This window comes from Pseudophryne corroboree, unplaced genomic scaffold, assembly GCF_028390025.1.
Source record: "Pseudophryne corroboree isolate aPseCor3 unplaced genomic scaffold, aPseCor3.hap2 scaffold_1094, whole genome shotgun sequence".
NCBI lineage: Eukaryota > Metazoa > Chordata > Amphibia > Anura > Myobatrachidae > Pseudophryne > Pseudophryne corroboree.
The window spans coordinates 113,943-131,388 of NW_026967720.1; the positions used below are offsets into that span (position 1 = coordinate 113,943).

General features: G+C 43.2%; 6 non-coding genes across 6 annotated transcripts; all 6 read right to left on the reverse strand.

Annotated features, from left to right (window-relative positions):
* Positions 1 to 3,629: 3,629 nt before the first annotated feature.
* On the reverse strand, positions 3,630 to 3,792 carry LOC134989033 (U1 spliceosomal RNA). The gene has a single exon (XR_010194365.1). It is a non-coding gene; the product is annotated as a U1 spliceosomal RNA (small nuclear RNA).
* A 152-nt stretch (positions 3,793 to 3,944) lies between these two features.
* On the reverse strand, positions 3,945 to 4,108 carry LOC134989055 (U1 spliceosomal RNA). The gene has a single exon (XR_010194382.1). It is a non-coding gene; the product is annotated as a U1 spliceosomal RNA (small nuclear RNA).
* A 10,992-nt stretch (positions 4,109 to 15,100) lies between these two features.
* LOC134989077 (U1 spliceosomal RNA) lies at positions 15,101 to 15,264 on the reverse strand. Its single transcript, XR_010194404.1, has one exon. It is a non-coding gene; the product is annotated as a U1 spliceosomal RNA (small nuclear RNA).
* A 150-nt stretch (positions 15,265 to 15,414) lies between these two features.
* LOC134989061 (U1 spliceosomal RNA) lies at positions 15,415 to 15,578 on the reverse strand. The gene has a single exon (XR_010194388.1). It is a non-coding gene; the product is annotated as a U1 spliceosomal RNA (small nuclear RNA).
* A 674-nt stretch (positions 15,579 to 16,252) lies between these two features.
* On the reverse strand, positions 16,253 to 16,415 carry LOC134989034 (U1 spliceosomal RNA). Its single transcript, XR_010194366.1, has one exon. It is a non-coding gene; the product is annotated as a U1 spliceosomal RNA (small nuclear RNA).
* A 152-nt stretch (positions 16,416 to 16,567) lies between these two features.
* On the reverse strand, positions 16,568 to 16,731 carry LOC134989036 (U1 spliceosomal RNA). Its single transcript, XR_010194368.1, has one exon. It is a non-coding gene; the product is annotated as a U1 spliceosomal RNA (small nuclear RNA).
* Positions 16,732 to 17,446: the final 715 nt, after the last annotated feature.

Consider the following 17,446-nt stretch of genomic DNA (forward strand, 5'->3'; position numbering starts at 1 on the left):
ATGCGATCGTTTCCTTTGTGCGTAAGTTTTCTCCGTAATCATATTGTCTTTTCTTGTTATTATGGGCCATATCTTTCTCTCTCTCTCTTCTCTTTCTCTCATTTTCTCTTAAACGTACTTGTATTGTATTTACTGTGTAGTTACCTGGTTAGTTAGTCTATGTTATATTGTAGTGTATGACTTGTATTGTATTAATTCTTTTGCAAGTATAACATTCATAATATATATATTAGGCGTTGGACCCTAAGCACGGTATTTGTGTATTTCTTATAGTGTTAAGTATTCTCAGAGCGTCGGTGACGCTCGAACAGCTTTTGAGTTAATAAGGTTATACAGTGTTGCATTTACACCCTATCTCTACACTAAGGTTTTACAGCAAATTACATTGTTTGTGGTTTAGACATAAAGGTTTAACATTGTGAGCGTCGGCGCCGCTCGTGATCTCCTCGTGGTCTCGAGCGTCCGCTACGCTGATAGCGTAGCATTACGGTAGTCGCTCACCTATAAGTGTGCCCGATACCAACAGCGTATTCTCGTGAGCGTCTGTATCGCTCGAGCAGCCCGCTCCCGATACAGCGTCCGTTACGCTATAGCGAACCATTACGTTAGTCAGCAGCCAATAGCGTGCCTGCCTGTGATCTCTTGGCCGTGAGCGAACGTGACGCTTGAGCGTCTCGACCACGGCTAAGCGATTGTTACGCAACGAGCGTACCCTTACGGTACTCCATACGCAAATAGCGTACAGTGTTCTTAGACCTCACAAAGGGTTTTAAATAAGATAAATATTTAGCTTTATCAAAGCGCACTGTCAGCAGTGTTCATTCCGGGAGTGGACAACTGGGATGCAGACTTCCTCAGCAGACACGACCTACATCCAGGAGAGTGGGGACTCCATCAGGAAGTCTTCGCACAGATTGCAAGTCGGTGGGGACTGTTCCAGATAGACATGATGGCGTCCCGCCTCAACAAAAAGCTACAGAGGTATTGCAACAGGTCAAGAGACCCTCGGGCAGTAGCTGTAGACGCCCTAGTGACACCGTGGGTGTTCCGGTCGGTCTATGTATTTCCTCCTTTACCTCTCATACCCAAGGTGTTGATAATAGTAAGAAAAAGAGGAGTAAGAACAATTCTCATTGTTCCAGATTGGCCGCGAAGGACCTGGTATCCAGATCTGCAGGAAATGCTCACAGAAGATCCGTGGCCACTTCCTCTAAGACAGGACCTGTTGCAACAGGGGCCCTGTCTGTTCCAAGACTTACCGTGGCTGCGTTTGACGGCATGGCGGTTGAACGCCGGATCCTAGCGGAAAAGGGTATTCCAGATGAGGTCATTCCTACGCTAATAAAGGCTAGGAAGGACGTGACATCTAAACATTATCACTGTATATGGCGAAAATATGTTTCTTTGTGTGAGGCCAGGAATGCTCATACGTAAGAATTCCACCTGGGCCACTTCCTTCACTTCCTACAAACTGGAGTGAATTTGGGCCTAAAATTAGGCTCTATTAAGGTTCAGATTTTGGCCTTATCCATTTTCTTTCAAAAGGAATTGGCCTCTCTTCCTGAAGTAAGTACAAACTTTTGTGAAGGGAGTACTGCATATTCAGCCTCCTTTTGTACCTCTGGTGGTCCCTTGGGACCTTAACGTGGTGTTAAGGTTATGGTTTGAACCACTTAAAATGGTGGAGTTTAAATATCTCACTTGGAAGGTGGTCATGTTATTAGCCTTGGCTTCCGCTAGGCGAGTGTCGGAATTAGCAGCTTTATCACATAAAATCCCCTATCTGGTTTTCCATATGGATAGAGCGGAATTGCAGACCCGTCCTCAATTCCTGCTAAAAGTGGACTCATCCTTTCATATGAACCAACCTATTGTGGTGCCTGTGGCTACGCGTGACTTGGAGGATTCCGAGTCCCTTGATGTGGTCAGGGCTTTGAAAATTTACGTGGCCAGAACGGCTAGAGTCAGAAAAACAGAAGCACTGTTTGTCCTGTATGCAGCCAACAAGATTGGCACCCCTGCTTCAAATCAGACTATTGCTCTCTGGATCTGTAACACGATTCAGCAGGCGCATTCTATGGCGGGATTGCCGTTGCCTAATTCAGTCAAGGCCCATTCCACTAGGAAGGTGGGCTCTTCTTGGGCAGCTGCCCGGGGGTCTCGGCACTACAGCTGTGCCGAGCTGCTACTTGGTCGGGTTCAAACACCTTTGCAAAGTTCTATAAGTTTGATACCCTGGCTGAGGAGGACCTCCTGTTTGCTCAATCGGTGCTGCAGAGTCATCCGCAGGAGCCCGTTTGGGAGCTTTGGTATAATCCCCATGGTCCTTACGGAGTCCCCAGCATCTTTTAGGACGTAAGAGAAAATAAGATTTTAAACCTACCGGTAAATCTTTTTCTCGTAGTCCGTAGAGGATGCTGGGTGCCCGTCCCAAGTGCGGACTACTTCTGCAAGACTTGTATATAGTTATTGCTTACATAAGGGTTATATGTTAGTTTTCATCGGTCTTGGACTGATGCTATGTTGTTTTCATACTGTTAACTGGGTAGTATATCACAAGTTATACGGTGTGATTGGTGTGGCTGGTATGAATCTTGACCTTGGATTAACAAAAATCCTTTCCTCGTACTGTCCGTCTCCTCTGGGCACAGTTTCTCTAACTGAGGTATGGAGGAGGGGCATAGAGGGAGGAGCCAGTGCACACCCAGATCTAAAGTCTTTCTTAAAGTGCCCATGTCTGCTGCGGAGCCCGTCTATCCCCCATGGTCCTTACGGAGTCCCCATCATCCTCTACGGACTACGAGAAAAAAAATTTACCGGTAGGTTTAAAATGTTATTTTTTTCTCTGCAACCCACTGCTAAATTGTGCTTCCTAGCTGTTTTTTATAAAATCACTTAATTAAATCTGGGAGAACAATCTTCATGACAATAGTATCTCCTATGCAAAATAAGTATGATTTGGGATAGGGCTGGGGAGGGCCGTTGCTCAGGCACATCTCTGTCAAGTAAAGGAGATTCAACTGAGGCAGCACAAGGGAACTCTCATCTGGGGACAACAACTGCAGGGAGAACACATATTTTCAGATGAACATGGGGTGGCAGAAGGCTGCCTAATACTGAAGCACCCCCAAACAACAAACCAAATGCAACAACTAGTGCAAGCATTCCTGGGGGATGGCCTGCAGCAGATGGATTTGAATATGGTGATGTCATCCAAGCAGTGGGTCAAAGTTGGCTTCAACCCTCGTCTGCATATGAAAAGAGAAAAGGAGCGTGCAGGGCATGGAGGCCTTTTGTGGTGCTTGGATGACCCCTAGTTCGCATTAAGCACCCCCACCCTCCTTCGGTGTGGGGCTCATGTTGGCCATTCCCCAGCCCCTGAAGCATTCAAGCTGATTTCTTGCAGCAGCTGGGCACTGTAACAGCTCCAGAGCTGCTCTGTAAAGCAAGTAAAAGGGTGTGGGCCCTGCAGCACTACCCGTAGTTTGCATTGTGCATTGGGAGGCACAAAGTAAGCAGACGGGAGGAGAAGTCAGGATAGTGCACAAGGGTATAGAAGGGAGGGGCTCAAGAAAAAAGAAGTGGAACCAGACAGCAAACTAGGCTGGAGAGAGACCTGAGACAAAGAGATCTGAATTACATGAGAGCCGACCAGGGAAAACTCAAATTATGCAGTCAAGTTTCCCACATTTGGGGAAATCGCAGGGGCAGCACACCCAGAGTGCAATGGGTGAGCCTTGCCCTGGGAGAAGCAACTTCATGATCATAGTATCTCACCTGGCAGGTAAGTAGGAGTTGGGCTAGAGCTGGGGAGGGTCGCTGCTCGGGCACCCCCCTGTCAAGTGAAGGAGATCCAACTGAGGCAGCACAAGGGAACTCTCGAAAGAAGAACAAGGCTAGAGGAAGATCTGAGACAAAGAAATCTGACTTTTACCAGAGCTGACCAGAGGAAAGCACAAACACAGTCCCCCACTACCACAAATAATGCAGTCGAGTTTCCCACATTTGGGGAAATCACAGGGGTCAGCATACCCAGAATGCAATGAATGAACCTAACCCTGGGAGAACAATCTTCATGACCATGGTATCTCCTATGCAAAATAAGTATGATTTGGGATAGGGCTGGGGAGGGCCGTTGCTCAGGCACATCTCTGTCAAGTAAGTTGCATTTGATTTGTTGTTTGGGGGTGCTTCAGTATTAGGCAGCCTTCTGCCCTACCATGTTCATCTGAAAATATGTGTTCTCCCTGCAGTTGTTGTCCCCAGATGAGAGTTCCCTTGTGCTGCCTCAGTTGAATCTCCTTTTGGAGAAGACCTCAATAAGATTGTAGCTGATCTGGCTACTGCTAAAACAGCTTGCCTACCTAGTATGACTCCTACCACGCAGAAGGCTAAAAGTACTTTTCTTGGCCCTTTCATCCTCCAGGTAAAGCGTACCCAAGGTCAGGCATACCCAAAGCAAGCTCATGTTTCCAGACCTGCCAAGCCCAGACTGAAGCAATCCTGGGCTGCCCATCAGCCTGCTTCCAAAACGGACAAGCCTGCCGCATGACGGTGCAGGCCTCCCTCTGGGGGATCCCAGGGTGGGGGGCCCGACTTCTAGGTTTGGCAAAGAAAGGTATAATTCTAAGCTAGAGAATTCTGTTTGGAGCTCACCTTGTACTTTGTGAAGAAATAATCAGCATTGTGGCTGAGCAGATACATGTAGTGTGTGGCTGCAAACTGCATGGATCTGCTGCGTTGTAATGCTGATTCTTTTTTTTTGCAAAGTACCAATAGCTTCATATAATGTTCACAATTTTTATGCAGGATCAAATAGCTCAATAGGTAGGGTGTTTGATTAGAATTCAACAGGTTATAGGTTTGAATCCTGGGTATGGTAGTTTGAGATGTGTTATTTAATAAAGTATGTTGTTCTGACTGCCGGCATCCTATCACCTGGGATATCATACTAAATAAATGGAGTTGATAAAAAATTTTTTTTTTTTTTTAACTAGGGACAATTTCCAGATACTTCTCTTTATAACTGAGATTGCCCCCTGGAACTTCACATCAGTTGACAACTATGCATGAGTGGGCAGTGCTTGCCCTGGATCTGTCCACCCATTTATGTGCCGCCATAAAATAAAGCATGACTAACAGTTATCCTGGGCGTACACTACACAATTATCTGTCAGGCTATCTATCCAGTCTGGATGGATGGAATGAAAATCTGGTAATGTATAGGAGCAAATGTCAATTAACCATTTGCTCCCAAACACTAGAAAAGTGGTCAAAAATGGTCATTACACAAATTGGTTAAACCCAAAATTTAACCAATTTGTTTAGGGGACCATTTTTGTCAATTTTTTAGTGTTTGAGAGTAAATCGTTGATGGTCATTTGCTCACATAGATAACCGGATTTCTATTCCAACCAGCCAGTGTTGGAGAGATGGTCTGCCAGATTACATAATGCATACCAGAGCCATAACTAGACTTTTTGGTGCCCTGTGACAGAGAATTATATGCCCTCCCCCCCATTTTTGCAATATGGACAAAAGGCGCATGCCTTGTGGGGAAGGGGCATAACAAGATTGGTCTCAGAGAAAGCACATGAGATATGAAGATATATCTAGTATACTTGACACTCAATGGTTTGTGGTATTGCAGGGGTGCCCTCCTTAAATGCATATACAGTCACACATGGCATGTTTGTGTAAATGGCATATCAGCAGTCAGCACTAACTGGTGACATGCCATTTGTACAAGTAAGCCATGTGTGACTAATATATAAACATACTTTATTAAATAACACCTCAAACTATCATACCCAGGATTCAAACCTATAACCTGTTAAATTCTAATCAAACACCCTACCCATTGAGCTACTTGATCCTGCATCTATTCTAACCTCCAAAAACAGATTCAGTTGCATTTTCCAGCGTGTTTTGTTTGCGCCTTTGCAAATGTCTTACATCGACAAACTTATTTAGTACTATTTTGCAAATAGGGTTACATTGTCGCAACATTGTGTTCCCTAATTGCTTGATTTTTTAAATGCAAAAATTGATAAAGACACCTGATAATTGCTCTGTGGAGTCTTCTTTTGTGTCTACTTCTTATCTACATTTAATTCCCTACCTATAATCAAGGCATTTTTAAATGCTGGGTGCTGCCAGGACGTGAGGCCTACCTAGTCTTTAGATCTGAATTTGAATGTACTTGTGAACTAACTTAATTTCCTACTTCTAAACTCATTCCTAAATTCACTACTTACATTAATCCTGTAGTTGGGCATTTTGAGCCTTCAATTGTGGGCATTGTTTTGTGTCCAGACCAGCAGCTGGTGGTGTGCATTTGCTGGAAAGGCATCGAAGACCTCCGATATGCTGCATCTCCTGATGTGTGTCTGCCTCAAGTGGCTGTCAGCAAATGCATGCTAGACACCCCATTCCAAGCTGATTGTGACATCACGGAACATGCATCATAGAACAGGCATGCTAGAACATGGGTCTTCAACCTGCGACCCTCCAGCTGCTGTGGAACTACATATCCCAGCATGCCCTGCCTCAGTTTTAGCATACCTTAATAGCAAAACTGTGGCAGGGCATGCTGGGATGTGTAGTTTCACAGCAGCTGGAGGGCCACAGGATGAAGACCTATGTGCTAGAACCAAACCGCAGGTACATTGAATGCTAGCAAGCTGAATGTTTAAATCCTTTTTGTTCCGCAGCATTCCAATGCGGAAGATTCCATGGAACCAGAGATTATTCCATTGAGAAGGACATGCTGCCTGGATGACTGCACTGTGCAAATTAAATCACGGAGCCAGTTGGCTTGTGGGTGGCTCTGGTGACTGGGTGGTTGGGTGGGCGGTGTGTCGGAGGTGGAGCACATGCAAATGAATGTGTATCATCCAGCTAGTGAGAGAGAAAACTCATGCAGGAGTGTGCCTGCTTGTCAGTGAGTTATGCACCTTGCCAGACGTCAAATCTACATGGAGCAACTGGAGGGGACAAGAGCAGGTTTGGAAAATATACACAGAAGAGCATATATGCTGGCGCATTCTCCATGATTGTGTCAGCTTATGTTTTGGTGCACTGCACTTTCCTCCACTAAGTTTTAGCCATTTTGTTTAAACGCAAGTGTAGTTGCTTCTCGCTCTTTTGGCTGTGATATTGTATTGTGGTTGAAGAGTCTGCTGGAGGGATTGTTTTCTTCATTGGCGAGAGACTGAAGATATTCCAGGATGGAAGGCTTGGGAACACTATCCGTTTTTCAGTTGTGGAAGAGTTGAAAGACCGGATTGGACTACATTCTATAGTAAAGGGTATCTTTGTATTTATTAATCCTCCCTTTATATGTGTCTGTCTTTCAATAAAGCTTTGGGCTTGTGATTCCGTCACCCTCTTACACTCCACACCCATAGCCTTATTAACTATTGTATTGTTTAAATGTATAGTGCAGTTCATGATTTATAGTGTAGGCTGACCTGTACTGTAGTTCTTGAACTGTACTATACCGACAGCATTTGTATTGTGTTTTGGCTGTGCTGCAACACAGTACTTATGTGTGTAATGTTTATGTATGTTTTTTTGCTTCTTTATGTCAATAAAGACTGCTTTTTCAATCCAATATCTGAAAACAATCAATGTTTATCTTTGATGGCAATAGAAGTGGTATGATATTTGCTGCTTTTGAAAGGCAATATCTGATATGTCCCCTATCTGGGAACCATATATTAAATGGCTTTTCAGAAAAGGGAGATGGGAGAAGAGCTTTCAGTACTTGTAGGACCGATGCACATTTCCTATTCTAGCCTCCAAAAACAGATTCAGTTGCATTTTCCAGCGTGTTTTGGATGCGCCTTTGCAAATGTCTTACATCGACAAACTTATTTAGTACTATTTTGCAAATAGGGTTACATTGTTGCAACATTGTGTTCCCTAATTGCTTGATTTTTTAAATGCAACAATTGATAAAAACACCTGATAACTGCTCTGCGGAGTCTTATTTTGTGTCTACTTCTTATCTACATTTAATTCCGTACCTCTAATCAAGGCATTTTTAAATGCTGGCGGCTGCCAGGACGTGAGGCCTACCTAGACTTTAGATCTGAATTTGAATGTACTTGTGAACTAACTTAATTTCCTACTTCTAAATTCATTCCTAAATTCACTACTTACATGAATCCTGTAGTTGGGCATTTTGGGACTTCGATTGTGGGCATTGTTTTGTGTCCAGACCAGCAGCAGGTGGTGTGCATTTGCTGGAAAGGCATCGAAGACCTCCGATATGCTGTATCTCCTGATGTGTGTCTCCCTCAAGTGGCTGTCAGCAAATGCCTGCTAGACACCCCATTCCAAGCTGATTGTGACATCACGGAACATGCATCATAGAACAGGCATGCTAAAACATGGGTCTTCAACCTGCGACCCTCCAGCTGCTGTGGAACTACACATCCCAGCATGCCCTGCCTCAGTTTTAGCATACCTTATAGCAAAACTGTGGCAGGGCGTGCTGGGATGTGTAGTTTCACAGCAGCTGGAGGGCCACAGGATGAAGACCCATGTGCTAGAGCCAAGCCGCAGGTACATTGAATGCTAGCAAGCTGAATATTTAAATCCTTTTTGTTCCGCAGCATTCCAATGCGGAAGATTCCATGGAACCAGAGATCCTTCCATTGAGAAGGACATGCTGCCTGGATGACTACACTGTGCAAATTAAATCACGGAGCCAGTTGGTTTGTGGGTGGCTCTGGTGACTGGGTGGTTGGGTGGGTGGTGTGTCGGAGGTGGAGCACATGCAAATGATTGTGTATCATCCAGCTAGTGAGAGTGAAAACTCATGCAGGAGTGTGCCTGCTTGTCAGTGGGTTATGCACCTTGCCAGACGTTAAATCTACATAGAGCAGCTGGAGGGGACAAGAGCATGTTTGCAAAATATAGATAGAAGAGCATATATGCTGGCGCATTCTCCATGATTGTGTCAGCTTATGTTTTGGTGCACTGCACTTTCCTCCACTAAGTTTTAGCCATTTTTGTTAAGCTCAAGTGTAGTTGCTTCTCGGCCTTTTGGCTGTGATCTTGTATTGTGGTTGAAGGGTCTGCTGGAGGGAGGGATTGCTTTCTTCATTGGCGAAAGACCAAAGATATTCCAGGATGGAAGGCTTGGGAACACTATCTGTTTTTCAGTTGTGGAAGAGCACAGAGGTCGGATTGGACTACATTCTATAGTAAAGGATGTCTTTCTATTTATTAAACCTCCCCTTATATGTGTCAGTCTTTCAATAAAGCTTCGGGCTTGTGATTCCCTCACCCTCTTACACTCCACACCCATAGCCTTATTAACTGTTGTATTATTGTACAGTTTAAATGTATAGTGCAGTTCATGATTTATAGTGTAGGCTGGCCTGTGCTGTAGTTCTTGAACTGTACTATACCATCAGCATTTCTATTGTGTTTTGGCTGTGCCGCAACGCGGTACTTATGTGTGTAATGTTTATGTATGTTTTTTTGCTTCTTTATGTGCATCGGTCCTACAAGTAATGAAAGCTCTTCTCCCATCTCCCTTTTCTGAAAAGCCATTTAATATATGGTTCCCAGATAGGGGACATATCAGATATTGGATTTCAAAAGCATCAAATATCATACCACTTTTATTGCCATCAAAGATAAACATTGATTGTTTTCAGATATTGGCTTGAAAAAGCAGTCTTTATTGACATAAAAAAAAAACATACATAAACATTGCACACATAAATACAGTGTTGCAGCACAGCCAAAACACAATACAAATGCTGACGGTATAGTACAGTTCAAGAACTACAGCACAGGCCAGTCTACACTATAAATCATGAACTGCACTATACATTTAAAGTATACAATAATACAACAGTTAATAAGGCTATGGGTGTGGAGTGTAAGAGGGTGAGGGATTCACAAAACCGAAGCTTTATTGTAACACAGACACATATAAGGGGAGGGTCAATAAATAGAAAGATATCCTTTACTATAGAATGTAGTCCAATCCGACCTCTGTGCTCTTCCACAACTGAAAAACAGATAGTGTTCCCAAGCCTTCCATCCTGGAATATCTTTGGTCTTTCGCCAATGAAGAAAACAATCCCTCCCTCCAGCAGACCCTTCAACCACGATACAAGATCACAGCCAAAAGGCCGAGAAGCAACTACACTTGAGCTTAACAAAAATGGCTAAAACTTAGTGGAGGAAAGTGCAGTGCACCAAAACATAAGCTGACACAATCATGGAGAATGCGCCAGCATATATGCTCTTCTATCTATATTTTGCAAACCTGCTCTTGTCCCCTCCAGCTGCTCTATGTAGATTTAACGTCTGGCAAGGTGCATAACCCACTGACAAGCAGGAACACTCCTGCATGAGTTTTCTCTCTCACTAGCTGGATGATACACAATCATTTGCATGCGCTCCACTTCCGACACACCACCCACCCAACCACCCAGTCACCAGAGCCACCCACAAGCCAACTGGCTCCGTGATTTAATTTGCACAGTGTAGTCATCCAGGCAGCATGTCCTTCTCAATGGAAGGATCTCTGGTTCCATGGAATCTTCCGCATTGGAATGCTGCGGAACAAAAAGGATTTAAATATTCAGCTTGCTAGCATTCAATGTACCTGCGGCTTGGCTCTAGCACATGGGTCTTCATCCTGTGGCCCTCCAGCTGCTGTGAAACTACACATCCCAGCATGCCCTGCCACAGTTTTGCTATTAAGGTATGCTAAAACTGAGGCAGGGCATGCTGGGATGTGTAGTTCCACAGCAGCTGGAGGGTCGCAGGTTGAAGACCCATGTTTTAGCATGCCTGTTCTATGATGCATGTTCCATGATGTCACAATCAGCTTGGAATGGGGTGTCTAGCAGGCATTTGCTGACAGCCACTTGAGGGAGACACACATCAGGAGATGCAGCATATCGGAGGTCTTCGATGCCTTTCCAGCAAATGCACACCACCTGCTGCTGGTCTGGACACAAAACAATGCCCACAATCGAAGTCCCAAAATGCCCAACTACAGGATTCATGTAAGTAGTGAATTTAGGAATGAATTTAGAAGTAGGAAATTAAGTTAGTTCACAAGTACATTCAAATTCAGATCTAAAGACTAAACACAAAACACAAAATAAGACTCCACAGAGCAATTATCAGGTGTCTTTATCAATTGTTGCATTTAAAAAATCAAGCAATTAGGGAACACAATGTTGCGACAATGTAACCCTATTTGCAAAATAGTACTAAATAAGTTTGTCGATGTAAGACATTTGCAAAGGCGCAAACAAAACACGCTGGAAAATGCAACTGAATCTGTTTTTGGAGGTTAGAAAAGATGCAGGATCAAGTAGCTCCATGGGTAGGGTGTTTGATTAGAATTCAACAGGTTATAGGTTTGAATCCTGGGTATGATAGTTTGAGGTGTTATTTAATAAAGTATGTTTATATATTAGTCACACATGGCTTACTTGTACAAATGGCATGTCACCAGTTAGTGCTGACTGCTGATATGCCATTTGCACTAAAACAAATTAAAATGGTAAAAGTTATTGTACTTTAAGTAAAAATAAAAGCTAAAATATCAATCCCAGTTTTGGATTACTTTAATGAACAAAAAAAAAATGCATATAGCAAAGGATAGTTTCAATCTGCCTACCTCTGGGTTATGGACCCAGCATGCTTCCATTACAGTACTCTGCTGCACATGTAAGTGCAAGAGATCCTGAAGCACTCACTCATCATGGGAAAGTACCAATGTGTTTCTTCATTGGTTGATGGAAGAAACATCTTACAAAAACTCTCCACATTATTGACTTTTTAAAATGTTTCTAGGAATCGTTCTAGATGAATGCTTATTAGCCTTTGTCAGTATGGACTTTTACAAAGTGTTGCTGTGGCGCAATCAGTTACTGTGTAAGGCTATTAACCAAAAGGTTGGTGGTTCAATCCCACCCAGGGACGTAATTGACCTTGTTATCAGATTTTGGTGATCTTTATGTAGACAAGTGAAAATTTCAAACCCCCTCTTATGGTGTAGGGTACCTGGCCTTCTCTGATGTAATCAGAGTTAGATTTGATTCAGTGATTTTATAAAAACAGCTAGGAAGCACAATTTAGCAGTGGGTTGCAGAGAAAAAGAAATATGCTGGCAAAAAAATCCAATTGAGTGATTAAACAGCTTTTCATTTTCTGGCTTTATTTTTATGCTAACAAATTTGTTCTCTGAAAAGTGTCCACAAAGCCAAGTTTCTGATTAACACATTTGTAGGGATGGTTTTTAACCTATTACTAAATTAAACTTGCTTCATTGGAAAGGCAGCAAGATGCATCCTCATTTCAATATCTACTGAAATAATACAGGTTGACACCAGGAAACATTAACGCCACTGCATCCTTTGTGCTTTCTCATGTGGAAGTCTGTTTAATGTGAAAACAAGGTGATATCTAATTAGCACACAGGTAAGGAATTAAGAAAATCTTTATTTAAGGGTGAAGATGTTTCTCACAAAATCGTTGCCCCAATGCATCATTGAAATTCAAGCTGGAAAGATGATTTTAATATATCACTTGTACATTTTGTATTGCTCTTCTGGTGACAATGTAGTTTGTTTTTGTCAATTACCATTTTAATAATCGGGTAAAGAAAATTAAGTGGATTTTTGAAAGAAAACAATACTGTCAATATACTATTAAAACAAATGAAAATGGTAAAAGTTATTGTACTTTAAGTAAAAATAAAAGAGCAAAAATATCAATCCCAGTTTTGGATTACTTTAATTAACAAAAAAAAAACGCATATAGCAGAGGATAGTTTCAATCTGCCTACCTCTGGGCTATGGACCCAGCATGCTTCCATTACAGTACTCTGCTGCACATGTAATTGCAAGAGATCCTGAAGCACTCACTCATCATGGGAAAGTACCAATGTGTTTCTTCATTGGTTGATGGAAGAAACATCTTACAAAAACTCTCCAGATTATTGACTATTTAAAGTTTTTCTAGGAAACGTTCTAGATGAATGCTTATTAGCCTTTGTCAGTATGTACTTTTGCAAAGTGTCGCTGTGGCGCAATCAGTTAGTGTGTACAGCTATTAACCAAAAGGTTGGTGGTTCAATCCCACCCAGGGATGTAATTGACCTTGTTATCAGATTTTGGTGATCTTTAAGTAGACAAGTCAAAATTTCAAAAACCCCTGTTATGGTGTAGGGTACCTGGCCTTCTCTGATGTAATCAGAGTTAGATTTGATTCAGTGATTTTATAAAAACAGCTAGGAAGCACAATTTAGCAGTGGTTTGCAGAGAAAAAGAAATATGCTGGCAAAAAAATCAAATTGAGTGATTAAACAGCTCTTCATTTTCTGGCTTTATTTTTATGCTAACAAATTTGTTCTCTGAAAAGTGTCCACAAAGCCAAGTATCTGATTAACATCTTTGTAGGGATGGTTTTTCACCTATTACTAAATTAAACTTGCTTCATTGGAAAGGCAGCAAGATGCATCCTCATTTCAATATCTACTGAAATAATACAGGTTGACACCAGGAAACATTAACGCCACTGCATCCTTGCTGCTTTCTCATGTGGAAGTCTGTTTAATGTGAAAACAAGGTGATATCTAATTAGCACACAGGTAAGGAATTAAGAAAATCTTTATTTAAGGGTGAAGATGTTTCTCACAAAATCGTTGCCCCAATGCATCATTGAAATTCAAGCTGGAAAGATGATTTTAATATATCACTTGTACATTTTGTATTGCTCTTCTGGTGACAATGTAGTTTGTTTTTGTCAATTACCATTTTAATAATAGGGTAAAGAAAATTAAGTGGATTTTTGAAAGAAAACAATACTGTCAATATACTATTAAAACAAATTAAAATGGTAAAAGTTATTGTACTTTAAGTAAAAATAAAAGAGCAAAAATATCAATCCCAGTTTTGGATTACTTTAATTAACAAAAAAAAAATGCATATAGCAGAGGATAGTTTCAATCTGCCTACCTCTGGGTTAAGGGGCCCAGCATGCTTCCATTGCAGTACTCTGCTGCACATGTAAGTGCAAGAGATCCTGAAGCACTCACTCATCATGGGAAAGTACCAATGCGTTTCTTCATTGGTTGATGGAAGAAACATCTTACAAAAACTCTCCAGATTATTGACTTTTTAAAGTTTTCTAGGAAACGTTCTAGATGAATGCTTATTAACCTTTGTCAGTATGTACTTTTGCAAAGTGTCTCGGTGGTGCAATCGGTTAGTGTGTTTGGTTATTAACCAAAGGGTTGGTGGTTCAATCCCACCCAGGGATGTTATTGACCTTGCCATCAGATTTTGGTGATCTTTAAGTAGACAAGTCAAAATTTCAAACCCCCTCTTATGGTGTAGGGTACCTGGCCTTCTCTGATGTAATCAGAGTTAGATTTGATTAAGTGATTTTATAAAAGAACAGCTAGGAAGCACAACTTAGCAGTGGGTTGCAGAGAAAAAGAAATACGCTTGCAGAAAAATCCAATTGAGTGATTAAACAGCTCTTCATTTTCTGGCTTTATTTTTATGCTAACTAATTTGTTCTCTGAAAAGTGTCCACAAAGCCAAGTATCTGATTAACACCTTTGTAGGGATGGTTTTTCACCTATTACTAAATTAAACTTGCTTCATTGGAAAGGCAGCAAGTGATGTCATCCAAGCAGTGGGTCAAAGTTGGCTTCAACCCTCGTCTGCTTATGAAAAGAGAAAAGGGATATGCAGGGCATGGCGGCCTTTTGCGACGCTTGGATGACCCCTAGTTTGCATTAAACACCCCCACCCTCCTTCGGTGTGGGGCTCATGTTGGCCATGCCCCAGCCCCTGAAGCATTCAAGCTGATTTCTTGCAGCAGCTGGGTACTGTAACAGCTCCAGAGCTGCTCTGTAAGGCAAGTAAAAGGGTGTGGGCCCTGCAGCACTACCTGTAGTTTGCATTGTGCATTGGAAGGCACAAAGTAAGCAGACGGGAGGAGAAGTCAGGATAGTGCACAAGGTTATAGAAGGGAGGGGCTCAAGAAAAGAGAAGTGGAAACAGACAGCATACTAGGCTGGAGAGAGACCTGAGACAAAGAGATCTGAATTATACGAGAGCCGTCCAGGGGAAACACAAATTATGCAGTCAAGTTTCCCACATTTGGGGAAATCGCAAGGGGCAGCACACCCAGAGTGCAATGGGTGAGCCTTGCCCTGGGAGAAGCACCTTCATGATCATAGTATCTCACCTGGCAGGTTAGTAGGAGTTGGGCTAGAGCTGGGGAGGGTCGCTGCTCGGGCACTACCTTTCAAGTGAAGGAGATCCAACTGAGGCAGCACAAGGGAACTCTCAAAAGAAGAACAAGGCTAGAGGAAGATCTGAGACAAAGAAATCTGACTTTACCAGAGCTGACCAGAGGAAAGCACAAACACAGTCCACCACTACCACAAATAATGCAGTCGAGTTTCCCACATTTGGGGAAATCACAGGGGTCAGCATACCCAGAATGCAATGAATGAACCTCACCCTGGGAAAACAATCTTCATGACAATAGTATCTCCTATGCAAAATAAGTATGATTTGGGATAGGGCTGGGGAGGGCCGCTGCTCAGGCACATCTCTGTCAAGTAAAGGAGATTCAACTGAGGCAGCACAAGGGAACTCTCATCTGGGGACAACAACTGCAGGGAGAACACATATTTTCAGATGAACATGGGGTGGCAGAAGGCTGCCTAATACTGAAGCACCCCCAAACAACAAACCAAATGTAACAACTAGTGCAAGCATTCCTGGGGGATGGCCTGCAGCAGATGGATTTGAATATGGTGATGTCATCCAAGCAGTGGGTCAAAGGTGGCTTCAACCCTTGTCTGCATATGAAAAGAGAAAAGGAGCGTGCAGGGCATGGAGGCCTTTTGTGGTGCTTGGATGACCCCTAGTTGGCATTAAGCACCCCCACCCTCCTTCGGTGTGGGGCTCATGTTGGCCATTCCCCAGCCCCTGAAGCATTCAAGCTGATTTCTTGCAGCAGCTGGGCACTGTAACAGCTCCAGAGCTGCTCTGTAAAGCAAGTAAAAGGGTGTGGGCCCTGCAGCACTACCCGTAGTTTGCATTGTGCATTGGGAGGCACAAAGTAAGCAGACGGGAGGAGAAGTCAGGATAGTGCACAAGGGTATAGAAGGGAGGGGCTCAAGAAAAAAGAAGTGGAACCAGACAGCAAACTAGGCTGGAGAGAGACCTGAGACAAAGAGATCTGAATTACATGAGAGCCGACCAGGGAAAACTCAAATTATGCAGTCAAGTTTCCCACATTTGGGGAAATCGCAGGGGCAGCACACCCAGAGTGCAATGGGTGAGCCTTGCCCTGGGAGAAGCAACTTCATGATCATAGTATCTCACCTGGCAGGTAAGTAGGAGTTGGGCTAGAGCTGGGGAGGGTCGCTGCTCGGGCACCCCCCTGTCAAGTGAAGGAGATCCAACTGAGGCAGCACAAGGGAACTCTCGAAAGAAGAACAAGGCTAGAGGAAGATCTGAGACAAAGAAATCTGAATTTTACCAGAGCTGACCAGAGGAAAGCACAAATACAGTCCCCCACTACCACAAATAATGCAGTCGAGTTTCCCACATTTGGGGAAATCACAGGGGTCAGCATACCCAGAATGCAATGAATGAACCTAACCCTGGGAGAACAATCTTCATGACCATGGTATCTCCTATGCAAAATAAGTATGATTTGGGATAGGGCTGGGGAGGGCCGTTGCTCAGGCACATCTCTGTCAAGTAAGTTGCATTTGATTTGTTGTTTGGGGGTGCTTCAGTATTAGGCAGCCTTCTGCCCTACCATGTTCATCTGAAAATATGTGTTCTCCCTGCAGTTGTTGTCCCCAGATGAGAGTTCCCTTGTGCTGCCTCAGTTGAATCTCCTTTTGGAGAAGACCTCAATAAGATTGTAGCTGATCTGGCTACTGCTAAAACAGCTTGCCTACCTAGTATGACTCCTACCACGCAGAAGGCTAAAAGTACTTTTCTTGGCCCTTTCATCCTCCAGGTAAAGCGTACCCAAGGTCAGGCATACCCAAAGCAAGCTCATGTTTCCAGACCTGCCAAGCCCAGACTGAAGCAATCCTGGGCTGCCCATCAGCCTGCTTCCAAAACGGACAAGCCTGCCGCATGACGGTGCAGGCCTCCCTCTGGGGGATCCCAGGGTGGGGGGCCCGACTTCTAGGTTTGGCAAAGAAAGGTATAATTCTAAGCTAGAGAATTCTGTTTGGAGCTCACCTTGTACTTTGTGAAGAAATAATCAGCATTGTGGCTGAGCAGATACATGTAGTGTGTGGCTGCAAACTGCATGGATCTGCTGCGTTGTAATGCTGATTCTTTTTTTTTGCAAAGTACCAATAGCTTCATATAATGTTCACAATTTTTATGCAGGATCAAATAGCTCA